The sequence below is a fragment of the Hyalella azteca genome, unplaced genomic scaffold (genome assembly GCF_000764305.2).
Source record: "Hyalella azteca isolate HAZT.00-mixed unplaced genomic scaffold, Hazt_2.0.2 contig3531, whole genome shotgun sequence".
In the NCBI taxonomy this organism is placed as follows: Eukaryota; Metazoa; Arthropoda; class Malacostraca; order Amphipoda; family Hyalellidae; genus Hyalella; species Hyalella azteca.
This window is the reverse complement of record NW_025933779.1, coordinates 127,318-154,837: the sequence shown is the minus strand read 5'-3', so window position 1 is coordinate 154,837 and position 27,520 is coordinate 127,318. Positions and strand designations below refer to the sequence as shown.

Sequence of the window (27,520 nt, the reverse complement as noted above, 5' to 3'; positions counted from 1 at the left end):
TTTGCGGTGCTAGGAACAGACTTGCCTTAGGGTAACAGTCGATTCAACGGGAATTAAAACATGAGCTGAAGAAACGCATGTGATGCAACGAGAACCCAAGATGAGCGAAATAAACTGTGCATAGTGAATACAAATGAAAATAGTGGACCTCCCTCATAACTCTAAAGCAGATAAGCATACTTGAGTAGGGAGAAAGAGCAAGCCGGATTTACTGTGAAGCAAGCAGCTCGACTAAGCTAGGTATCCAGGTGCGTACGGAGTAGTTTTCTCTGTGTGTATCTAGGCGGCAGGCGCGGGGCGGCATATCGCACGGCCTAACCGCTTATTACAGCGTGCAGATGCAGAGCGATAGCTGAGAACGAGCGTTGTGCGGGTAGCCTGCTCACCAGATAACTACATAAATGCCTCCAGCTCACATTTATAAGCCGTGCTGCTGCTCTGCGGTTCATGAGGCAGGCAAGGTCTTGCAAAGTCTTTCTGTTTAGCGGCTTGTGCTGCTGTACCTTCCCCGGCGCTGCAGAATTCACCTGTTCATGTAGATTGTAGATAATGTAAAGCTGAAGATTTTAATTACGTATTGCTGCACGGCAATGCATAGTGCTATTAAAGTTTATTTTCTCGACACGTTGCCTGTCCTGCTGCACTCAACAAATTTTGTAGTGCGCGGCCCCAGCAACAGTTCTACAACGCAAGAAACGTACACAAGAATAGAGATTAAAATTAGAGACGGGTTATCTCTGGTAAGCAGCCATCAAAAAGGTGGCCCGCGATACGCGGGCCAAGATTTTTGGATGGTCAGGCAAACAAGTTTTTCTCTACAAGGGGCGACAGCGACATATGAGAAGTCCAATACGCCCTCAACTCCGATTCTTCCGTTTCTTCTTCCAAGGGCTCGTTGATTTTTTCGTTCCCACTACTTTTTTGAACTTGGTAAAAATCGAAATACGAGTACATGTTTCCTCTCGACTGCAGTGTTTTTGAACTACTAATAAGTGGGAGACCCTAAAATGAATTGAAAAATTTTTTATTGTGTGTTCACAAAAACGAAAACAGCGTAGTCTGAAGGTAAAGAAACGAGATCGGATTCCAATTTTCGGCAAAGGAGATTAAAAGGACGGATTAATTATAAGTGGTCTGGATTATGAGATCAAACATAAAAAATGTTTAGTGTTCGCCGCCTTTGAAACGAACTGTGCAATTGACCAAGACGGCCTCTGCCACACACTCGAAAATTCGATTCACATAAATTGACAGAATTGATGAACGCAGAATAGGTGATGAGTAGAATGTTGAGTGAGTGTGGCGAGAGAGCAACAGTTCGTGCAGAGGCCCACGCGGCTGACACGGCTCAGGGGTACAGTATATGCCAACGAGACGTCCATGGGTTGCGTGTATGCCCGCAGGGAAAGACACTTTGGTGCTACGGCACTTGTATTCCTAATAGAATTTGGCGCGACTTGTCATGTGTTTGTCGGCAACGAAGATATACGGTAACGATGCATGTATAATAATGCATAAGAAACGTAGACGTAGTAAAAAATGACAAGCGTTGCACTCTAGAACGGAGCGTTTCACTCGTACATAGTCAAATATAAAATTTAGACGAACATTATTTGATTAGATGCAAGGTGAAAAAATAATAGGTACGAATTTCATTCCAGCTTCATTTGAATAATAAAAAAGAATGTCAACTGAAAAAAAGGATCGGTGCAAGCGCGGACAACTGCGACGATAATTAAACAACATAACTTAACGAAAAGCAGTATAGAATGCTAGAGCTTGAGCACAAAAAACACAAGGATGTAAGGAAATATGTACTGAGGTATCATAATATTTAATACAAGGAACATGGTGTAAAGCCTCTATGTTAATACAACCAAAAATAGAATCAATGAATCAGCAACAATTAAACAATATCCAAAATAGAAACCATGAAGTAAATTCATGACTTAACGAACTGACCTCACTTGCGTGTCAGTTCCCATGTATGTGTATTCGAAGCCTAACTTGGTAAAAGAATCATCGTCGCAATTTATTTCGAGGGCGCTTGCGTTAGAATGGTAGTTATTCCACAAAAAGTATCTTTAAAACAAAGATCAAACTAAAAACTCACAAACTATGGTAAAAATTTATATTTTTAAATGCAGTTTCTATTTTCAGTTCCATTAAATTACATTTAATTTTGACTGCAAATTTAAATCTCCCTCGAATTTTAAACATGGGGTTTCGACTGGGTTCCGTTGTTGAATGTGGGCTTGAACAGCTATTTCGTTAGTTCAAATGATTCGAGTTTCTAAGTAATTTTCAGAGAAGGAAGATTGCCCTCTAATATGGAAATCAGACCAGTCACAATTGTCAGCTGGTTCATATATATCAGGAGGTGGTCACACCGAGAAGCCATCAAATCTTTCAGTTAACAGAAAAGCATGAATGAAGTATGATAACCATAATTTGGATCCAGTATTAAAACATACTGTATGGCTCGTTCCTCGTCATGCATATGATATTGGATGCAATGTAGTATATTATCAAACAACGCCCATTTTTACACTAATAATGCAGCATCGGTGCACACACTAACGAATGGGAAAGGTATGTTCTCGAGCGTACAAATCACTATTGTGGTTATCAAACCATATCGACTAACCATAAAACCTTAATTTTTTTCGAAATGGCCTCCTCCAATGTTCTGCATTTGCCTCAAGAATAATAATACTGTTTACACTCGAAGTTATGACGGACGACAAACAACTATTGAGGCATTCAGCAAAACGATCAAACTCGCGCATCCCGCACGCCAGGTAAGAATGATGGATGATTTTCAGCACATTGTGATGCTGATGGAAGCGATGAGGCGATGTGATCAAGCATGGTCGGCCAGCTCGCCCAGACAGACATGATGTGGCTTTGATCGATCAGTTTGTTGGAAGCTCACATTTATGAGGAGCTCCCATATAAACAGGTATGCATAAATAAACATTAAGATATTATCTACCTTGACGTGTTACATGAAAGTTATCCAGGAAAACTTCAAGCGCATAGACAATCGGGCAGACGAGGCGTTTGAAGTTACATGCATCGGCCATTACAGATATGAACGTTATGTCTCAACAATACAATACATTGACAGCTTTATATATGTATCAGCAAAACAATCTTAATCGATGAGATGAGTAAACATGAAATGAAGCAAATCATGCACTAGGGATTAAATTTTTGTCCCAAAATATTTTACAAAATTTGTAAAAATTAAAATAAATGTGTAAAAAATTATAACAACGCTCCGATTAGCCCTGCGCACAAAAAAAAAAACATATTTAGAGGCAATACGATAGGCAAATATGAGTCAATGGAATTATCCAATATATATTGAGGGGCTGAAATTTTCAACTCAAAGCCTTTATATGAAGAATATTTAAAAAGTTGGAGGAATCGATTTAAGTTTAAGGCAAATTTCAAGAAAGGGCGATATATCCTTACATAGAACAAAAATATGCAGAGAATTTTACAAATAGATTCGGGCTCAACAGCGAATCGGAAATTAAATCGAATCAGAAGTAGGTATAGAATTTGTCACTCCATGAAAAAATAACGACTTGAACATTGAAAACAAGTTGACAAAAATTATTAACACTTATCAATTAGGATACTGAAATAATTGAATTAGGAGACTGGAATAATTGAACAATTGAATTCGACTGGAAAAATTGAAGTTATGGATCCTGATGCAAGCAAATCAGTGTGGAGATTGAGAACTGAGAGAGGTATATAGACACATCGAGTGTTAGAACTGAGAGAGGTATAGACACATCGAGTGTTAGAACTGAGAGAGGTATAGACACATCGAGTGTTAAAACCGAGAGAGGTATAAACACATCGAGTGACTGTACAGTGTACAGGAAACAATAGCTTGCTGAACAGATACAGCGTTCAAAATAAATAGGATCATAGAAGAAAGAGAGAACCGAGCTAAGCGCTCTGCCATGACCGTTTTGAACGGAGTATCATGACGAGAAAACTTAAGAGGATTCCAACCCTATGGCGCTGCTCAAAAAGCTATCATAAATTAGGGTCGTGGAGAGGCGATGCTGAAGCTTTTTATGGAAGAACTTCTTGTGCAAACGCGACGTTGCGCTCAACGCGAGAGCCAACAAAAGTTCAGAATTTAGCACCGTCCATATCAATTGAGGACGCCTTCGCTGAGCGCCATCGTGACCGAGCGGGGAGCTGCGGAGGGGGGAAAGATTGTATGGGGGTGGTGGGGAGAAGAGAGAAATCCGGGAAATAGAGCGGCATATGAGAGAGAAAAGTACGCAAGGAATTAAAAAAAAAAAAGTGGCGAAGTGGCGATGGAGTCAGTAATTTTCAGAATGTATGTTACAGCATGGAAACGAAAGATACGAGAGACGACTAAGAAATATGGGGTAAAAAAACAGTATTCAAAGCATGAGAAAGAAATGAGTAAAGAACAAATATGAGTAAAGGATGATGTAAAGAATGATGATGAGTAAAGAACAAATAAAGAAAAATAAGATTAGAACGAAACATTTAACAAAAACAAATTTTGTTAAATGTTTCGTAAACAAATAAAAATTATTTTGTTCAAAATAATTTTGTAAAACATTAAAACAAATAAACAAATTTTGTACATTTCAAGAACGGTTAGGGCCAACTTCAACAATCGCAGCGAGAATTAATCTCTATGTAGTTTAGTAAGACCATTCGTCAACAAACGCACCGCCAACTCAACTTTGGCTCGTCCTACAAAACTTAGTCTAACAAGTATAAGAGTAAATCTTTCAATTCCAGTAAACATTCCTATGGGTATCAAGGGAGATCCGGCCATATATAAACGTCTACGCTTATCATTCAATGTTAGTGCATGAATTAAATAATGTTAAAAATTCACGTCAAGGGCGCAATAGTCTTTCAGCCTTTGATGTTAACTGAAACGTAAAATCAAATTATTTAATTCTTAAAAATGAAACGCAAATCTGAACCCACATTTTACGAATATAAAAAATGCATCTATTTTTCATGCATAGAAGAAGCATTGCTGAATGCCAAGATATAATTTAAAAGGATACACGAAAACGATCAGGTTCCATTTTCAGCAAGACATAAAAAATTGAGAGAGCGGCAGGAATCGCCATGAAGACCAACAGCCTAGCTAAATTCGATCAGCGGGCGGAATCAAAAGATATGCTGGCATTTGGAGGTGCATCACTCTCTGATTAGATTGGAAAGTCTAGAAGGAAGTCTTGGGTTAGACGCGCGACGCCATGAGAAACGAGACTCCCGTTCTCGTTGGTGCGCACTATACGTACGGGACTAGGGACACTGCATTCATAACCACGTTGCTTCTTTAGGACTCGGGAAAATTTGAACAGTAAAGAGGCTATTTTATTAGGGCCTTCTATATGGAAATTGTGATGGCGTCTACATAAAAGCTTGTCTTTGGCCGGTATCCTTGCATTTCCGTCATAGTGGCTCGTAAGTTGAAGCAGGGACATGCATACAACTCTGCAGTACCATTGTAAAACACTGCAGCCATCGTAAAGGCATCTCAACTTACGTCTCAAGAGAAATAACCTATAGTTACTTGGAGGGAGTCGCATCCACATTCATGAGATCAGAGTCTAAAAATGAGTGCAAATTAGTGTTTCTAAATAATTCAAAACACTATTTAGACATCAATATTTTATTAGTGGGTCGTAACAAGAGACACGAACACTAATATTATTTCCGATATAATAATAATTAATTTTATTTTTCGGGTGCAAGGAGCCTCCTTGCACCAGAATTATAGTGCTGTCTGAAATACATTATGAACTTCGGAAAGTTGTTTCAAATACTTTAATATCCTGGATTTATATCTTGGGTAGTACACCTTGGTTTTCAAGAATCTCATCTTCATCATAAATTAGGAAGAAAAATTAAGAACAAGGCACTTCACCAAGTTTGTGAATTACATGCCAGTTTTACTAAAATGGGAGATTAGGTGTTCAAAAATGACATAAGCGATTTGAATCAATCGAACAATGGCTGCGATTTTAAGTTGATCTTGTGTTCACTCCATGATAAGCTTAGGGGGAAATTGGATTAAAAAATGCACACAAGAAAAAAAACATTCTGACAACATGAATTAAATTTGTTGTAGCAACATTTGAAGTAAAAAATTAAGGTAAAAAAACTTTTAATGGAATAATAATGATGACTAATTTTTTATGTGAAAGTAAATTGATAAAACATTACAGCCTACATAACTGATTGTGGAGAAGCGATTCACAATAAATTTTCGATTTTACTAGCGGTTGCGCCAAGCGTTTCGCAGATATAAAATTGAATATTACTCAGATTTTCTCAATGTAGGGCAAAGGGAGCGATCTAAAAGGCTTGTTTCATCAAAGTAAACAAGCAAAGTGAACCAAAGGAAACCTAAAGTCACACATTTTTATCCGAGTCTAAGAATTTTGAGGCAAAGAAATTCACATTGTAAACAAACACTGGAGAACAGCGGTGTTACAGGCATTCCTGATGCTGAGCAGCGAAGGCGTGATGTCAAGTGGCAGAGATGTGCCCGGTAAACGCGTTAGCGTAACTCTTGTAACTTTTCTAACAAGAAGAAACTTGCATTATTGGCAACACGCAAAAAGGAAGCAACTCAACTTTTGCAGACAATTTCGATACATTGCGATATGGGTGCTCTACAGTATATCGAATGACCTTATTGAACGATCGTCCTGGGATGCAACCTAGAATTCTGGAAAACGATTCATTACCATTGAAACCACCAGGCCTTTTTTTAATATACTTTAGAAGACGGATGCATTGTTTTATGCGCTAATTAACTGTGCAAAACCACTCATGAGCGACTGTCGTATGGTCATTATTGATCTTTCGATGAGTGACATATTTGAAGACGTTAGTTGTGTGGCTGCTTCTGAAGCATTTCACAATAATCACTGCTTTGCAAACTCATTTATCACTATCTATTATTGAGGATCCATTTAATAGGGACGTACGAAGACTGTCAATAGCTATCAATTTATATCATAAATCAAGTAAAAATAAATTCGAAGTCGAGCTCCGAGTCCACCGCGCGTCAGCGAGACGCGTGAGTCGTGTCACGTCTTCGCTTTCAGGAGGCGATTGTTCCAGACAAGCGCATGCTCTGCAACCGCGATTCAGGGCACACAAAAATAGAAACAATAATTCAATACTATTTGCGACACCGTGATATAAAATTATTGATATTCGCCGTGATATAAAAAGTATCGTCTCCCCCTAGCGGAGCAGTTGGTGTTAGTGAACCTGCGCAACTCAGAAGTAATACGAAATAATTAGTATTGATCATGTAGCTCTGCAAATTAAAAAAAAATATCCTCGAGTTATTATCGTAAGAATAGAACATTAATCAAGGTTTTTCCTTTTTCTTAGCTAAATCACACCCATCTAGGAATCCAGAAGTTTCCTCTCAGTCATGAAACAAGTCTAGCTAAATTACAGCGAGCAATAGTCTAACTATGCTGCTTGGTAATTCCATCATGAACCAGCGCCGCCTCAGTAGCCCATCGCTGCCCGTAGCCTAAATCTTCTTCAAAAGTCCGGCATAACTCAGTATGACTTCGTAATTCCAACACAGACCAGAATGTTCCATTGTAATTCTTCAGTCAAGGCAGCTAATTCTTGCCTCCAGCAGCACTGCAGGTGAGCTGCTCTAGGAGCGAGAGCAGCAGCATGTTCACGGCAGGAACACCATTGCAGAGACTGCAGCCGACTTTTTTTTAGGAATTTTTCTGCAGAAGACGCACGCCTCTTGTATAGGTTGTATCTGGTGGTCTGTAGGAACGTTCTTGCAGAGGCTGCAGCTGGTGGTCTGTAGGGACGTTCTTGCAGAGGATGCAGCTGGTGGTCTGTAGGGACGTTCTTGCAGAGGCTGCAGCTGGTGGTCTGTAGGGACGTTCTTGCAGAGGCTGCAGCTGGTGGTCTGTAGGGACGTTCTTGCAGAGGATGCAGCTGGTGGTCTGTAGGAACGTTCTTGCAGAGGCTGCAGCTGGTGGTCTGTAGGGACGTTCTTGCAGAGGCTGCAGCTGGTGGTCTGTAGACACGTTCTTGCAGAGGCTGCAGCTGGTGGTCTGTAGGGACGTTAATTCTTGCAGAGGATGCAGCTGGTGGTCTGTAGACATGTTCTTGCAGAGGATGCAGCTGGTGGTCTGTATTCTTGCAGAGGCTGCAGCTGGCCGCCACTCTAGGAGTCACGTTTCACACGAGCTCCGCACATCAGAGCTCGTCGCGGACGCGCTTCAGCGACCATCTTACGCAGAGGGAGGAGAAGGGGAGGGAAGAGAGGAGAGAGAGGAAGATGTGGAGGAAATGAAGAGAAATTACTTTGAACGACTTAACGTAGAGGATATTGTTGGGAAACTGAGATTTATTCAAGACATAACAATCAAGACAGAACATATACAATCAAAGCAGGAATGAGGTTCATTTTTCTCTGACCAGCAATATGGACATAAAAGTGAGCGTGACGTTGGAGAATTTCTTCTATATTGCACAATTTACGAAACTAATTCAAAATGTTTAGGGAATTTTAAGTCGTTGCAACACCGAGATAGCGTACGTGGCCTGGCGACAGGCAATTAGCTATCAGCTCGCGGTTCCGCGCTGCAAGTTTTTCATGGGATCTGCAGAGGACGTTTCGCTCGTTGGTCAGGAACCGGAACCACCGCAATATCCGCTCTCCGGCCACTTAGCGGACCCGTGCACGTCGCACACAGACATACGTCTTTTGTGTACTAAAGCTCGTGAACTATTTTGTTCCATAACTTCATTAGTTGAAGCAATGAAAGAAGACGTTTTCTTTCAATTTTTTATCCTGTCAAATATTTAATTAATTTCAGATATTATGGTCATGAGGTTTAGACGCTCATGTCCGTTCAACGTCGTCTGCGGGTGCGTGCATTCATCACGCATTAATTATGACTGCAAGGACATCACTAGAATACTCAAATGACCGTCTCCTCATCCTGTGTTTCTCGCTTTAGAATACCAGTGGAATGCTCACTTATTCGTGACACATATACCATAAAAATACTCCTAATTCTCTCTACTACACTAAAATAAATAATCACAATAATTCATCATGGAGTTTAGTTCTTACAAACTATTTTGTAAAAAATCAGTGAACCAAAAATCTAATTATACATGATTTTCGATGTAAATGCTCAAATTCAACGGTAGCGTCAGTGAATACCAATACCAGAGATTGCATCAAAGTTTTTGAAAAAATTATGCTACCAGAGCCTGAAATAATACTCTAAAGTTTAGCTCAAATAACGCTTTTTACGTTTGGTGTGCGTAGAGTTGCCACCCAACAAAGTTCGTACTAAAAAGAGCGAGAAACCACTTCGGTCGGGGCAAAAGACATCAGTTCTTTCACCACCAAAAGACACTCAGCGCCGACAGAGCAGGTGAGCGGAAACGAAAAAGGGGCGAATTTAAAGTTGCTTCCTGGGTGCAACTTAAATTAGCTTGAGATTGAAATTAACTGGTCTATGCGCACGATTAAATTTGCAATGTAGATTTGATATCCTAATTTTTTAACAATACAATTTTGAATACAAACATTAACATTGGAAGAACTTGTAAACACATTGCCGTAAAAAAACTACGAACGTGAATTTCAAGCTTCTGTACGTTCTTAAAAAATACTAGTCAAGCATAAGGACGTGGAAAAGTCCACCTTCCGATAGCCCACAGCAAAAAGGCGTATTTTGACAGGGTATTTCCGTAGATGTAACTTTCATCGGGTAGGGCAAGTAAACAAAGGAACCTACAAAACTATAAAGATAAAAAACTGAGCCCCAGATGATAGCGGCACCCAGGTACCAGCAGCACGCAGGAGGGTTGCCCTGGAACAATGTCCCAGCGGATCGCGTTGCGCGACACGCATCGCAAATTTAAAGCCGCCATGTGGAGGAGGCACATATTGTGAGACGTAAATGAACGTTAATGGAACAGTGCTTAATAACACATAATGACGACACATTGATGAAGAAATTTATTATCTTGCGAGATAATTCATGGCCACATTAGCACAAATGATCATTAACATAATCACTGCAGTGAATTGGCATTGAACATAATTTGGACAACAGGATGGAATTGCCCAGGTTTGAACAGCGATCGACCACCGGAAATATTCCTCAAGCACAAATGCCTCAACAGCAAAAACATCTTCTTTTCATGCACGAACCGCAAAAAAAAATTCACAGATGATGTTAAATAAATTTACTTTATTTCTGTACGAGAGATAAAATTAATAATGGGGAAAATGCTTTTATATTCTTTTTTGAATATTTAGCAACTTGGCAGACAACTGTGACTTAATTTTCACGACTTAACAGACACTTGTGATCGAGTATTCACGACTTAATATAAATCTCAGTCAGAGAATTTAAGAAAGCTGACTATATTCATGGTATAAATATACGATTGTAGTATAAGTTTTATAAAAGATAGCAGCAATAAAACATCACAGAATTGTGTGTAGGCAGTTGGTTGTGAGGAAGTGGCGGCGACGCAGAGGAAGTGAGCTGTAGCGCACGAGTGGTCGCCACCGCAGCGCCACCTGACGGGTGTAGACGGGGCGGAGCATCTTCAGCGCTTCTGCTTAAACATTACCTGACAAACTCATCCTAGGATATTACTATCATATTAGCGCATTAATGAGCAGCATAGAACTGGATATCTTGGAGCATCTTGAGCGCTTCTGCTTAAACATTACCTGACTAACTCATCCCTGGAAATTAACGCATAAATGAGCAGCACAGAACTGGATATCTTGGAGCATCTTGAGCGCTTCTGCTTAAACATTACCTGACAAAATCATCCTTGGAAATTAACGCATAAATGAGCAGCACAGAACTGGATATCTTGGAGCATCTTGAGCGCTTCTGCTTAAACATTACCTGACAAACTCATCCCTGGAAAAACGCATAAATGAGCAGCACAGAACTGGATATCAGCAGCAAAGACTTATGAAAAAATGTAACTCGACCTCAAAAGATTAAAAATTAAACATTATATATACATAATGGAAAAAGAAAGCACGTCGGAAATGCCAAATTATTAACATAATTTAGTAACTATTATAATGGCAAAAATTTGAGGCGAAATTGATGATAACAATGAAAAAAATTGATTGATTGATGATTTGCTACTTTTGTCAACGTCACCCACTAGATTGGAGAAGCTGATTGATTGCAGGCACAACCAAATTGCTGGTGTGCAACCGGTCGAACGTTTTGATTGTGATAGCTAAACACAACATCAACATCTAGATAAGAAAAGTCACGTATGCAGCCACCGCATGCAGACAACAAATGATCAAGCAGGAGATGCACAGTTGGGTCAATTATGCGTTGACGTGTCAGGCGTTATAAACGCGCACTGCAACTGCATGTTAATTTAGATACCTTCGTAGATACATACTGATGTATCACAGTGTGTGAAGGTGGATATGCTGCGACTTATGTGATGGATGCATCGAACAGCCAAGTATATAAAGAAAAATTATATAGGAATTTTTTACTCGTTTAGCGCATTGACCTAAAATATTTAATAGGAAACGTTGTCTGTACGCATAACTTAGAATTTAATCGGAACAAATTACTGAATAGTACGTCAGTGGGATCTTTGCTGCAGTAAATCAATTGGGCATCCGCTAAAATAAATTTACTTCCATTGAGAGCTAATTCTATATGCCATGTAATTAAATTATACAACAATCAATTTAGATTATTCTATTTAATTAAGAAAAATTAGTTGCTGTAGCTATTTGGCAAATAGCACGGCAGAAGCTTAGTATAATCAACGGATAGCGATGCGGCTGCAACATTGAACGTTTAAACGGTTTAATGATAAAATATTGACGCCTATAAATCTAACTTCAGAGATAATCGCCCGATCGAAGCTGGAAGTTTCATGGGGTTTTGATGGTTCATAATGTCGTGAAACGTTTTTTTTTTTTTTGGGAAATTTTGACTGCAAGGATTTAAAAAGACTGATATCAATACGCGTAAGAAAATATGTGAAATGATTAGAAGGAAAGGAAAAAAAGCCGGGCAATGAAATAGTTGAATTTAATAGTCATTGCGAGGAAAATAACGTTTCGTTTTAATAATATTATGTTTATAGTCATAACTAGGAATATGGGTTGACACGTGTAGCTGAATGTTACTCGAAGTTCCCTAAAAAGCATTTTGTTAGAAATCTACAAGGTTTTTCTCAACGATTTGACATACAAAACGAAGTATTAATAAACCACCCCACGCAGCTGGTAATACTCACGAATTTAGTTCATAGAGTAATGATACGTTGAAGTCGCATTTGAATTGCATGCCACGAAGAAAGCAGGCATGTATGCAATTTTGGGCATTGTAGCTAAGCATATGAAAGAGATGCTGTGCACGAGTCAACCATCAAAAATTTCCGTGTAGAAAAATTCAATGCTTCTGCTTTGGACCTGCACAACGCGGGGTGCGGTATCCAATTTGTGGTATAAATCGATATTATTGAACATCGATGCGAGGCTCGTCATCGGACGGAAGTCAGCTCTGCATATAACAGTCGAGATTTATTTGACGAACGATAGGTGCGTCCAATTATTAGGCACCTCTATCCGAGCGCTGCGTACAACATTTGTGGCATTGGCGTGATGCATGAAATGAACGTTGAACATGCAGAGGTGGACAAACTTTTTCGATGGGAGCCACGTTGAAAAATTATTGTTATTGGAAGGTCGTACCTTTTTGCACATTTCAATCACAATTTACAATGTATGAGAGTAAAGGAATATCAATTGGTAATATTATCCTTTTATTTTTTATTTTACTCTACGTTTAAATTACCCTTGCATTCTGAAATACGAACTAAACCAGTTGTTTATTAGACAATAAGACTTTTCTATTATAGTCGTTTCAACGAACGTTTCTTATTACCGTACCTGACATAATAATTATTAGGGCGTAAGAGCAAAATTTGGACACCAGATGACAATAAATTGAAATTAAAATTAATGAGTAACTGATCTCAATTTCGTACGTTCCAGAACAGCGGATTTCTTGTAACAAAAACTAGGTATCAGAGATGTGCGCAGATTAAAGCAACGTACGGTAAAATGTAGAGTTGGTTATTGTAATACAAGAAAAAATTAGGTGTAATTTGCCGAGTACGGCAATTACGACCAAAAATTGAAAACAAAACCAAAAATGCTACTTTGTTTTGAAACGAAGGAGTCAATCAAAGTTTGGCGCAAAACTCTTCTTAGATGAGGTGTTTTCTAAAGAACAAGAGGTTCCCAGCGGGCGCACGCCGCTAAAGACAAATTACTTGTGCAAATAGTTTTTTGCTTCGCAAGTTCTGAGAGGAAACAAGCTCGACGAAGTTGTAAGGGTTTCGAGACACAGGAGACGTGAGATGTTTTTCGGACTCATTATGAAATCTGAGGAGTCATTCTTGTTCATCTTTCGAATTGCTAACAATACTATTGTAGCACTTATTATTATTATTCATCAGTTTTCCTGATTATTTTCAGAAAAACTCGAGGCTTAATTTTCTGACACAAACTATGACTGCCCAAGAAAGATTTTGAACATGGTAGAAACAAAGTTTCAGAACTGAATTCAACGACTGAGGGAAGTTTATTTCTATTCATGTTCCCCGTACTTACCTATCTCTTCGAGCATTGTTTCACTGATCAGTAAGTATAACAATGCAGGTGAGGACCTCTAACGTCTACTTACCTATCTTTTCGGACATTGTTTCACTGATCAGTAAGTATAAATAAGCAGGTGAAGACCTGTAACGTCTACTCATATGGAGTGCACACGCGGTCGTGGCTGCCAGTTTGTATATACGCATGGGCGTGTGCTAGGGAGAGGGCACCGCAGCGTGACGCAATTAGCCTTCGCTCTTAACAACTTCACAAGTGAAAAACGTCATGCAATCATGCAATTTATTTACAAGCAAACTTTAAAATACTGCTAGGGTGTTTCATTTGCCATGCAGTTGCACCCAATGATGAAATCACAAAGCAATATTGATTACATAAATAGGCTGCAATTTGCTACGATTAATATGATAATAATTTATTTTCACTTCAATGTTAGACTAACACGCCGAAGAAATTTAGTTTCGAAGTTATGTGTAAACGAATTTAGTAAAAAAAATTCTCCAGTTTCGTTAAAATAAAACTTATAAACTTATAAATCATCGAAACCTCGCATTATTGCTAATAAAAATAAATGAATAAATACTAATAAAACTCCGCCTAGAAGTATGAAAAACATTAACCTATTTTAAAAAAGATCTATTGAAAACGTACCTTCGGTACGTTTGCCACCTTGCGCCACAAGCTCAATATTTACGAGGCTAAACCCGCAATGTTCCATGCACTGCACACTGATCTACGTGTTCCGGTGAACGTGTTCTTCCGGTGGCAATCTTTCGCTCTTCTTAGTGGATTCATTCTTTTTCTTTTGCGTTCAAACATAATGGTGTAATTTTCATTGTAATCTTCAAGTGAACGCAATCAATTTGACATCAATTAATAACCACAACCCTCAAGAACGATCATATATTTTTCGGACGAATATACAGAAAAAATATGGGAAAACAATCTTAACCAAGGAATATTCAAGCATTATGACATAAAGCAGGTTCCAAAGAAGACCCTCAGGAAACAGTGGAATTTCGACAGAGCATCGCTACACGTGAAATGACTGGTAGTTTTTGTGCCTTAAACTCCAATTGGATGTAGCCACTTATAGGCCGTTCTGTAAAGCTGTTCATCGGCATCGCTGAGGAGATCTTGCATGATGAGTACGCTGATCTGAACCAAGTTTGTAGCGAAGCTGATGGCAAAATGAAAATATTCGCAGCCTGTAGTTGCTGTCAATAGGAATGGTAATGAGGGACGAAGAGCTAAAACTTTGTCTCGCGGCTTCCAATACTAGGAAAATGAGAGTATTTGGGGGGTTCTCAATAGGAATGGTAATGAGAGCAGCAGCCCGAGCGGTGGCACGAACAAAGACTGCGTATCGTTTGGATCGGACCAGCAGAGCCCGAAGTCTTGCTCAGCCCGCATGACGTGCAAGATTAACATCACTTCTTCAGTAATGACCGCCAATGAAATTCCACCATCAGTCAACTTTGCGTGGCAGATAAGAGTCAATTGACGGCAGCATTTGGGCACGATTATGAGAGGACAAAAGCATTGGGATTAATTGAGTACAATGATTATCAAGAGGCTAGCGTTTCGAGTACAAATATGATTTTCTGTAGGCCCCAACAAAATTATGACAGAAAAGTTGAACTTGCATACAGTGTTGAGCTTTACCAGATGCGTGAAATATTAACACAGGAAGCCAACAAGTTAGAGATAAGTGAAAATGAGAACAAAATATTGTATCATATTATCATATGTTTAAGAAAAATTCGAGACTGAAGCTATGATTTAGGCCCTCAATTTAAGCTTAATAAATGTATACAATTTGTATTCAGAGAAGGTGAGGCTCTTGTAACTAATGGAAAAATGAATTGGCTGAACTTTGACGTCAACTTAGCAGTATTGTTCAATTTCGGTTTAATTTCTTAACGATAACTTTTAGATTTCTTATCAATAACGTGTGTTATCGATAACGTTTAGAACGTGCACTCATGTCAGATTGGCTATAATCTTTGAGTTTCGAAGTGTGAAACGCACACAGAAAAACCGTCAACAAAGAGGTACACACAGGCCAGCAGAAAATAGGCTATGGGCTGAAGAAGAGAGTAGGCGATGCTAGTATTAAGACTAATAGGCTGTGAGTGCACAATAGCAAGAGGGGCGCAGTGAATGCACAGCCCCAGATCCGCACTATGGAGCTCACGGCTTCCACGCACTCGCAGCATAATAGAGCCATCACGCGGCAGCGTAGCCGTGTCGGGCGGGGCAATTCAACTTCCCACGACAGGGGCACATGCAATACAAAGCCTAAGAGGGATCAAGATTTGGATCAAATCGTGAGAAAATATGGTAGGAAATACTATAAATTGTGTGCGTTATAAGTTGTCTTACAAGCTGAATGCGGTTGGGTTTGCAATTGAGTAGCAAACGTGGGATCGATATCATGTCACTAAAAAACGCGAAACCAGATGCAAGACATTAACATGGCTAGAGCCTATAGGTTCTCTCAAAAAACACACTAGACAAAGTATAGATAAATCTTTCGTGAATCGGCAATTAAAAAAAATTCAAAATAATGCCAAGTATCAGAAGAAAAGCAGCAGTTATTCGCATAGCCGAATGAATGATTTTTTCGAGGACATCGCAGATCGAGGACACCATAGCTTGATTTAGAAGAAACAATAATACTGTTCTAAATAGGCTTTGAATTTATCGAACGATCAAATCCCAAGATTTATGGAGGTATAGTGATACGTTGAAAATAAATCACGTGGTTAAAAGTGAAACAGATTTGACAAAAGAGCAAGTCACATCATTTCCCTGAGTCGCCGATTTCGGTTAATTAATTTTGTGTTCGGCACGCAGCATTACTATGTTTCACTAGGAAGTGAATAGAATGTTTCAAGGGAAAGAAACAAACCGCAGAGATTCTAAGAATAAATCTGTCAACTATATAAGATGAAGTTAGAAAGGAATAAGCAGCTCTGACCACACAGATGGCGAAATGGTGTAGACATTGAGAGCTCATGGAACCTGTTGGTGAACTCGATCCGATTGGACAAAGCAATAAATAGGTCACTCCTCGTGGACGCAACATCTTCAGGACCGTCTTGGGATGAATCGAATTCGAGAATTCGATTCGGGATTTACCACGGAGCGTATAACATATCTCAGGTATGTAAAAAGCCAAACTTGCACCAGTAAGTTTGAAAGTAAGTTGAGGTTTGAAAGAAACAAATACAAATGCAACAGCATAGTGCATCAGGTGGCCCAAATGAGGACGGATGAACGATAATCAGAGGCGGCGATCCATCGTGGCCTGGGACTGCTACGTCCCAACAAGAAAAAGATTACCAAGATTACCAAAAAGAAGGAGTGGACATCAAATTGTGCATTTATCGGCAGTCGGACACTTCTTTTTACTATTTCGGTGCGGACAATTTTTCCATCTCTGGGTAAAGAGCCTTCAAGGCATAACACATCAGCTGGAAAAGATATTTATAACTCCAATCTGCGTTCATTAAAATTAATTGGCACCCAAGAAAGAATTTAAACGGGCGATTAACCTTGCTTCGAAAATGATTCTAGTTTTTCTAGACACATTCTCTTTGAATTGTTAAAATCACAGCCACGATATCAGATCTCAACCACTAAATGCCAACTAAAATAAGAGGAAGTCGGCCGAGTTTTCCTTCCTGCTAGAGCAAAAGCGTGCGGAGGGCCCAAGCGAGCGTCTCTGAAGACGCAAGGCGACGCAAGAAGCGACAAATCTTGAGGGCGGAAACACCTGCGGATGCGCACCTCATGAGAGCGGAAGAGTTTCTGTTCGCTGGGGTGGAGGGAGGAAAAAGGGCGCTGGTAGAGGTTATTTCTAACTCAATTAATGCATACTTGAACTTTATTACAGTCTCTGCACGAATAACATAACAAAAACTTTGAAATTTGTGAAGTATTAACAACACAAGTTGAGAACTAAGGCCTCAATCTTCGGTCATACTCGATATAAACGAGACGCGTAACTTATTTCGTGTTTTCGCACGGAAATTATTGTTGTTGTTATTTCAATAATTGATTAAAAAACACAAAAACTTGTTTACTTATTATAATGCTCTTTTTATCAGAATTGAATTTGATTCTTGATAATAACTGCATTCACGCACTAAGCACGGTCTTATTAGGACTGCGTCGTTACGATATGATACACGCACTTGAGATACGTCCAACCATCGGACCGTGCAGCTGAGCCGCTACGAAGCCAGTTCGGCAGCTGCATTTATACTGTTGAGCGTGCACGGGTAAGACGCATTGCGCTCTCACGGCCACAGCGCATGAGGACGGTCAGGGTTCGTGAGCTAGCGCTCTCACGGCCACAGCGCATGAGGACGGTCAGGGTTCGTGAGCGCTCTCACGGCCACAACGCATGTTGACGGTCAGAGAAGTATATAGCTTGTATAGCCTGGAATTATTGCTGAGAAATCATATTTAAATCTAATCCTAAGTCAATAGCGAACAAACTTCCCCGGGGAACAAACATCATAAGTAAGTTCTGCAAATATAAAATTATTTATATTCATGAAAAAGAATAAGTTAATACTCTTTACTCAGTGACATAAACTTGTTTTAATTTACTGAAGCAACAGCAGAGAATGAATGGGTTATGAGCCAAACCTCCGGACTTCCATTTTATAACTTGAACATACATTTTACGAGCGCAAGAAATTTTCGTTTACCACATCAGTTTTTTAAGGATTAAATTCGTAACTTTTCAAGAATTTGTAAAAGAAGGTCAAGTTTTTCATGAAATACACGAAATAACATTGGGAAGAGAGAAATTCATATCAATTTTAACAAGTGGCATAAGAGGGATGACAAAGCTGGAAACATAATGAGGTTTGGTAACAACAGATGTCATAATTAAAGCTGTAATATCCCACAACGGAATTATAAAATAATAAAATTCTTAATCGTAACAACAAAGAGCGCTTGGAAGATAGAAAATTTATGTGATTCGTACACAGGACCGGATTATTAGATGCCATCATGTAACATTTGCTACCTGATTTTCAGCAGCTAGAAAGTTCCTCAGCCCTGTATTCCGGCTATTGGAATGAATGCCTCTGGAGAGGCATTCATTCGCCCTTTAAACTCATTCTAAAGACATTGCACACAAAAGCAGCTCACGCCGCACGCTCTTCTCTACAAAACGTTTGGGCTGAAGAAGTCGAGCAAGAGAACGTGGAGAAACGGAGCGCGTCGACGGCCTTTAGTTTTTCGCACATCTTGTTCTTTAGTGCGAATAACTGAGGAGTTTCGTACGATTACTTGAGTGCCGTTTCGACAACATCTTGCCACAATTTTCTCATTCTCAGATTCGTTGATAACTTGCATATAATGACCTAATTTTCGCGCAACAAAAGGTTCTGCGCAATGACATTCATTTTCACAAAAAAATATAAAAGCTAAAATTAAGTTTATGAGCAATTTCATACAATGGGAAAATTTGTACAAATACTAAACCGGAAAAAAACATATGAAGATATCAGTCTCTTGCTTGCACACAGAATTTTAACAGTTGAATACGAAGTATCTATTTTGCTTGGGACATTCTTCTAGTGCAAAATATTCTTCAGTGAAATATTATGAGATCCAAAAGTCAACAAGAATTTTCTGAGGGAAAAAAATCGTGCTTCATAATCGTAATTTTTACGAAAATTTCTACCAGATTCGTCTCATTTGTCTGAATGAATAAAATTATTAAATTATTGGTGCATCGTTAGCGCAGTAAGACACAGTGCCAGTCACACGCATATTTGCCATATCGCAAGATCCGAATTTACCGAACGAAGTGCCGTTAGCAGCGTTAAAAAGAACAAAAGCGGGCGTCCATCAGTCGACTTCGACTGTTTAGCGTGCTGACGAAGACGAGAAAGAAGTGCCTAGAAGTGCCTACATGGCCGGGAGCTATGCAGGCTTCGTCCGTACTAAACACTGAAGCTTCAATGGCCAGTAATGAAGCGTTCGTAAACAATGTGAAGATTTGCATGGGCGCCAAGACAACTGGAGTTCACCGCGCGCTTCCCAGGGACGTGGCTCAAGCGAATTATGGAAAGAAACGAGAGATGAAAGAGGTTTGTATAACTGTGCTGTAAATAAATTAGAGTCTGCAAGTAGGGTGCATGGGTAAGTGACAAACCATATTTAAATAAAAACTTAAATTTATTAACGAAGTTTTTAAAGTGTGGAGAAGTCTTGTACGTGTATTTATTTATCAATAAGCCTAAATTATATCTCAAATCACGAAGGACAAACAGCGCTAAAGTTACGAGGATACGAACATGAAAAATCATCAGATCGAAGAGATGCTTCCGAACTGGAGCCCTCCAGACATAGAGGAACAATCAAGGGGAATCAGCACGGTAGTTCGGAACAATAAGTAACTGTTGTCCGACAGGGTTTACGGACATCCAGTCTGAAGTTACTGCATCGCCCACAGCAACCATCCCAAACTGCGAGGACAAAAGTTTGGCGCTTCAATCCAAGCCTCAATCAAAGTATCGTTTGGAAAGCTTCCCTCGGCACCGGGGAGCTCGAGCGGCTGCCGTGTGATGCAGCTCACAACATCGCAAAACAATGCGAATAAAGTTTGTTTCACCACACAATTGCAGCGGCCAAATATTGGCTAGCAAGTATAAACGACATTGCAATTCAATACCGACGCTGGCAGAACCAGCCAATAGTTTTTGCGCATTATTTTTACTGAACGACAGATTAAAAACTTTGTTTGCGGCCAAATTGCTGCCTCAAAATTCCCAGATTTATTTACCGAACAACGTAACTGCACTAATGGTTCAACATTTAATAAAACAATTGTTGCGAAAAATTTTGCATGGCGAGTAAGTGCGCATTTTTTGCTAGCAACTTAAATCGATTCTCAACTGCTACAGGAAATACATTCAAATTTAATCGAGATCGAGTTGTATAAAATACCTCAACCGTTTCATTCAGTCATTCCTCAGTAATGGACATCGCAGGTTAACCGGTCGAGTAATATAATAAATAAACTTACCGGTCATAAATAGACGAGTGGCTTAAAATTTTTCGATCAGAACACAATTTTTAAACGAGTTTTATCTGACTAATCCATACCGAATTCACACTATAATTTTTAATTTAATTATTTTCAACAAATAAAATCATGATTATTTAAAGGCTACACTAACAATGATTTGTAAAAGAACATTTTTGGCCAACGAGTTGCGACTACAATGCATGGCAAATTTGTTAGAAGCGCTTTTGTAGACAAGACGCCCAACGAAGCCCATGTCCAGCCCGCTGCATGTGCTCAGCTAGACGCTATAATACGCGACCGATGAAGGGCCGCGCATTCTTTATTATAAAAGGAGATTCACAGGCGTCTGTCACGCCTCCTCGACCCTTTTCAAAGCTTCAGACTCTCAACAAAACCAACAAAAAATCAATGAAGATTGCAGCAAATGTATACAGAGTCTCGAGAAAGGCGTCGTGTTTAACACAAAGCCTCCATTTTGACGTCCATCAATTAAAGTCAGGAATAGACCGCTGCCTCCACCAGTGATGCTTCAAGCATCACGACCCAAGCTCCCACGAGCAAAAGGAAAATACATAGGGAGTTGAATTACAGTTAATACACTTACGAAATAAGCAACATTTACCCAGGATTGGAAATATGTGAAATTGAAATTTATGTACTTCAAGAAACGCATACTCCAAATTACGCCGTGTGAGAGTATCTAGATGTACACAATAAAATATAAAACTGTAATCCTCAACTCGTAGTATGTCAACAACTAAGCTCAGTTCTAGTTAGTGATAGCAAATTTAGAACATTTTTCCAGTAATAGGGAATAAGAATGTAGGTGATTTTCATGTCTGCCTAATTATACTGTAGACAATATGAACGATCATTAGCAAGCTCGCAACTTTCTTCGTTTTATTTTGAAATAAATCCTTAATGTCAGAAAAATATTAAATCATATAACAATGCATACTCAATTTACTTCATCATATTTGGATTTTACTGTTGCTGCATTTTGACGAGTTCATCAAATATTAGCACGAGTGTGTTTTTTACCTAAAACCTGAAAATATTCAGGTAACTTATAAATACATTTACGAATGTAGGTATATGCCATCAAACTATATGAATGCTAGATGAGATATAAAAAATTATTAACTAATAACTGAATTATTAGTATAATAAAAGGGGAAAAATTGAATGTCATAACAAATTTAATTGTGAAATGAGCCAAGGTTACGCTTATATTTTACTGCAGAGAGAGAGAAGATTATTGGAACGAAGATATTTTAAGTCCTATAGAGGACGCATTTATTGTTATACAGAAGGGAATTGTTTAGCTCATTGGTTGCTAAGAGGGAAGCTGGGGCACACATGCCCTCAGCCTGCAGCTGGAGATGAGAAAACAACATTGCAGATGTTCTGCAGTCTCACTTAATGCTGGGCTACTATGGGCACAAAACACCCCAGACAAATAACATTCCTGTCAGGCTTATAAACTCAAGCGGAGAACAAGTCAACTTAATGGTAATAGATTAAAATTTTCCGTATTGAGATGCTTTCCAGTGAGCAAGCACATACGGAAATAGTGGGACGGTATTGTCTTAAATGTTCATGTGATCATTTTCACATGACTGAGTTGCGTGACGATCTCAAGCATGTACAGAGGCATGTTTAAACGGATTTGATTAAATGCACAGTCAATTTTGGCATACGCCACAATTGTAAAAATTTATTTACAAGAATTCAGTAGATAAATATTTGTTAAGAAAACATCTGAACGTTCGGAATGAGGAGGAATCGAACCAAATAAAATACTGGAAGAGACTGCCATCAGATATTCCAAGCCAACCTTTTCGCCAATACAACGCAATGTAAAACATGGTATGGCGGTAATTGTTGTAGAATGCAGAGAGCACGAGTTCACTGCACAACAGCAGGCAGATTGGCGGGTATGCACGCAACTAAGCGGAACAAGAGGATAACATGTTACGAGTCACTCCGCATGAGAGCGGCAACGGTGACGGCAATACAGAGCTCACTCTAGCGCCGCCTGCTCAAATAAGATAACATTCTGTCATGGCCGCTCCCAGAATACCAATGAACAAAGCTGCTACAAAGCATAGCTAAAGTCCGATCCTCTGAATGATTTAGGAGAAATCAAATACGTATTTCTAAGCCATATAATGGGCCGCTTGGTTTGGTCCAAGTATTTCTTACGGTCTTTGATTGTTTACGAATTGGCTAGGTATGTTCGGAATAAGGTGTAATAGGAACGAACGAATAATATTGCACTACACAGTCATGGCATATATTTAATGAGTATGAAGATAACAAAGTTCTATGGAAATGCAGAATCATTACTGAATTTGAATCAAAGAAGAAAATCTTCCGTTGACCCGCGTTAGACATCTCACAGGTCTAAAAAATTCAAGTATAAATTGTCGTTATCAATTATGCTAAATTAATTAAACAAAATCGGTTCGCCTACTCTTTTCCTTACCACTCCTTGATTTGAAGTTTCAACAGAGACACACAGAAGTATGTAAAACGAAATAGGAGAACATAGAACACAAACGCCGCCATACAATAACAACGACGGTGTCGCTGTCATGAGGGGAGACGGCATCAATCCGCCGGCAGCAATAAAGTTCATTTGATCCCAACAAGGAATTTATTGTTAATGGGACCGTTTAGAAAGCGAGTGAGAGCGCCTGTCGGTAAGTATAGGGCGTCGATTTGACAAGTTTATCGAGAGCAGCATCCGAGTGTTGATGAGAGAAGTCCTGCTGTGAAAGGCTATCGTTACCAGCGGCGGCGCCGTGTCACGGCAACCATTGTGCGACGTGCTAGATTTATTGGAAAGCGATGCGGTCCAACGCGCGCACACTGCAAGCAGCCTGCGAATGGCTTCCACGCAGACGGCGGCGGCTATGCGAAGCGCAGAAACCTGGGGAAAGGCTTCATGCAGAAGCGTACTTCTTGAACCTGCTACGTGAGCAATGGACTCTCGTGGCAGCGGTGGTTGTGAACTTTAGTCATTGATGACGAAGTAGAGCTAAGGACGTGTGCCATGTAACAATGCGAAATGGGCTTGTTAAAGGGCGATTATTGCGGAGTTTTCTTATAAAGTATGAGTTCTTTTTTTACCTAAAACCAGAACCTTTTTTTACCTTTTTACCTTTATTTTGCAAAAGCAGAAAATATTCAGAACGTTTTGCAAAAAGTGTAAATAAGATGAAAAGAGTTGCGCATAGTTTCGATTGTTGATGATGCTTCAGAACTAAGCCCGATTTTCCGAGATTGTTAATGATTAAAAAACATCATAGAAACTAAAGTGATAATTGGAAACTTATCCAAATAATTGCCGCGCAAAATATATTATCATAACATATACTCAAAAGCCTTATATAGTAAAGACACTCAGACACGCACGATTTAAAGTGCTGCAGCCGGCAGATCTTTTGCTCATGCGTTCATTGAGACATGCTGACTTGAGCTGCGCCAGGATGAGCAAGTTGTTGTTACCAACTGGAGCTGTGATTCGAACTCTTCAGACATGACGTCTCGAGTGGCAATAGCCATGGCAGTTGATCACTCAAGAGATCGCAACTCAAGCAGCTGAAGCCATGTCTGTCGATCTCCTGCAGACATTGTTCGAGCAGTTGAAACTGTGGCAGTCGGTTTCTTGAGTAGCTGCAGACGTGGCAGTCGTAGTCTCTAGACACGGCAACTCGAGCAGCTGCAGCCATATGGGAGTCGATCTCTACAGAAGTTCTCGCTGGCTGCATGAGGATGGTAGGCGATTTACGTATAGATGGACGCTCTGCGAGGGCAATCCTGGCACAATGGTAATTCAGTGTAATTCTCTGTAATGGACTCTAAGGTAAATGGCTCGAAAAATAAAAAAGTCACGTCAGGGGAGAACTATAATAGGCATTGAGAGAGGGAGAGAAGACTCAGGCGCCGCCCTTACAGGCCCGGCATTGGGAGCAAGAGAGGCGAGGTGTGGTAGCACATTTCCGATGGGCAGAGGAGATTAAAATAATCGCAAGTAAGAGTGAGTGAAGGATGGAAGAAATGAATAGAACATATGGCGTATAAAAAGTGCGTATAACACTCAGAACATAGTGCGTATAAATAAAGCACAGATGAATGCTGACACAGTCGAAAAATTTTAATTTGATAATTCAATGAGAAGCTTGAATGCGCAGCATGGTCGCATTCTAGTTAAATTTGAAATCTTTATGCACGACAAGTGTCAACGAGGTTGCCAAATGAACATAAAAATGAGTTAAGATTTGCAGTGATAAATAACTTTCAATATGGTTCAATTTCAAGCAAAAAGCGCACAAAAATCCACGAAGATTTGACAGGAATAATGAGCTTGCAAAAGAAACATGGATGATCAATAAACTGGGAAAAATCACCAGACAGAGAGATGATGAGTCATCACAAATGGCAGCATCAATCGATTAGCCGGCATACAATGAATCAGCGCCTGAGAAACATACAGCAGCGAAGAAGGGTCGGCAGATTTCTATGGAAGTGTCTGTAGTACAAGACAGATGGTTGTTCAGAAAAATAATGTGATTACAACCTATTTTTAGAGTAGCGTTCACTGATAAATGAGCTGTAGCATTAATTTTTCCAAGTCTTGCCCACATTATCAATAGACTTGTCAGAACTGTGATGAGATGGAATGAATAGAAAAATATTATAAGGCATATTACTCACATTATAAATAACGTAGTCAGAACTGTGTGACGAGATGAATGGAAAAATATTATACAGATGAAATGAAGATGAAAAAAAATTTTCATCTGAAGAAAAATGAAGATGAAAAAAATATTATACTACACAGCGTCTCACACCGCACTTGTTGAATATTCAAACCCATCAAGCAAGGAAAATTATTCACTAAATATTACAAATTAAAATGACTCGGACGTCCAAGCCGGGGAAATCCGGAGGAATGATTGGGTAAAATCAACCTGTCTAGTAACAGTAAATTTCGTTTTTAATCATTTATAATATTGTAAGGAAACTGAAAGATATACCAAAAATATAGCGTAAAGAACAATTTACAGAATTTTCGAATTGAATTATTAGAATTGAAAACTCTTACTTTGTACTGAAATAGTAAAACTTATGCGTAAGCAATTGTACACAAAGCCTTCATTGCGAAGTTGATAACGGATTCGCAACCGGAATTTATTCGGCAGTCGTAAAATTACAGAAACATAAATCGAGTGAAATCCCAGGTAAAATAAACAATTCATATCATATTGAAATTATTGAACAAATACCTGAAAATTCTATGCTTTTATGATCTGATTGTAGGTATTTGACGTAGTCGAAGATCTCTGTTGCAGGAGTGAAGACTTCGCTTTAGCCTCAGCAACTGTTACTGACTATTCGTTCGATGTTATTTTAGGCGTACCTATAGGTTTTAAAGGCTCTAAAACTGTGAAATTGAATCAAACTTAAAAAATGCAAAGCAGGTAGACCCAGATGCTGGAAACGGACGCCGTTTGTGGAAGGGGATGCAGAGGAAGAGTTGCGCGTCCAAGGGTCCTCAGCAGACAAAGGGGACTAGACGGCTATTGTCTCGCCCCACAATATGCAGTTATATGCACACTCATTCCTATTCCTTAAGATGTTTGCGGCGAAAACTATGGCAACTTTCAGAAATAAATGGGGCGATTGCTAGCAGCGGAACCGAGTGGGTCTCTTGAAACTTGGCCGAGCAAAACCGCAGAGCAAATTAAAGTTTCCCCAGAATAAAGAAAGCAGTGATGTTCCGCGCTTCGCTTATATGGGAAAAATTTCCACCTTAGAGACAGCGACTCTCTAGTAGAGAATAGGAATAGAAAACGTTCTACGCACGCCAGTGGGGGAGGAAAATCATAACATTGAAAGACTAAACGCACTTCTTTACGACGTAAATAAAAAAGAGAAAGCAAAACACCAATTGCTGTATATCGGAAAAAGTTCTGAATGGACATCATTCACAATGGTGAACGAACATCTGAATGAACAATATTGATAAATGTGAAAACAAACAGTAGCAAGATTAAAAAAACCGTTCAAACGATAGAAGCGAATCGTTGTAGAACAATACTATGGATTCGTAGCAAAGATTAGTACCCGTTACGGACTACAGACGAGGGTCCGTTAAATCACCCAAAGCGCGGACACGGACGAGCAGCAGCGTCCGGAAGAAACGACCGCTTCCGCAGCGTGGTCGAGCACCGCTCGGTCGCTTCGGTCAGCGGTTCCGTTAAAATGACTGCCGCTGCTCTACAGGAGCTGGAACAGTTAGCGTCGAAGACCTCTAACGACTGGACATCCCGCACACACGGCATATGCTGCAAAGTCACGCAAATAACAAGCGAACACTGCAGCACCATTATAATGTTTTAGCACGTAAAATTCAATGAAGAAATAAACAAAAGTGTTTAAACATAAAATTCACTGCGATCATACTGCTATGAGATGCTTAACAGTACTGGTAAATTTACTGGTCAGGGTGATACTTCATTGTAATGAAAAAAGTAGTAATTTGTTCGACTGAAAACGTCTGGACTTCACTGAAGTCACGCAAACGATACATGGTAAGGAGTAGAGAAAGAAACGATTGCCAGGAACGTCAAACATACATTACGAATTGAACAACTGAAACTTCTGTTTTGGTAATGAGAGCATCCTATCCAAACGCTGCCATAAGA

The 27,520-nt window shown here is 39.5% G+C and overlaps 1 protein-coding gene across 1 annotated transcript in view; it reads right to left on the bottom strand.

Moving 5' to 3' along the window:
- LOC108672684 overlaps nucleotides 1-27,520 on the bottom strand; it is a 203,929-nt gene that overhangs the window by 70,209 nt on the left and 106,200 nt on the right. The window lies entirely within an intron of this gene.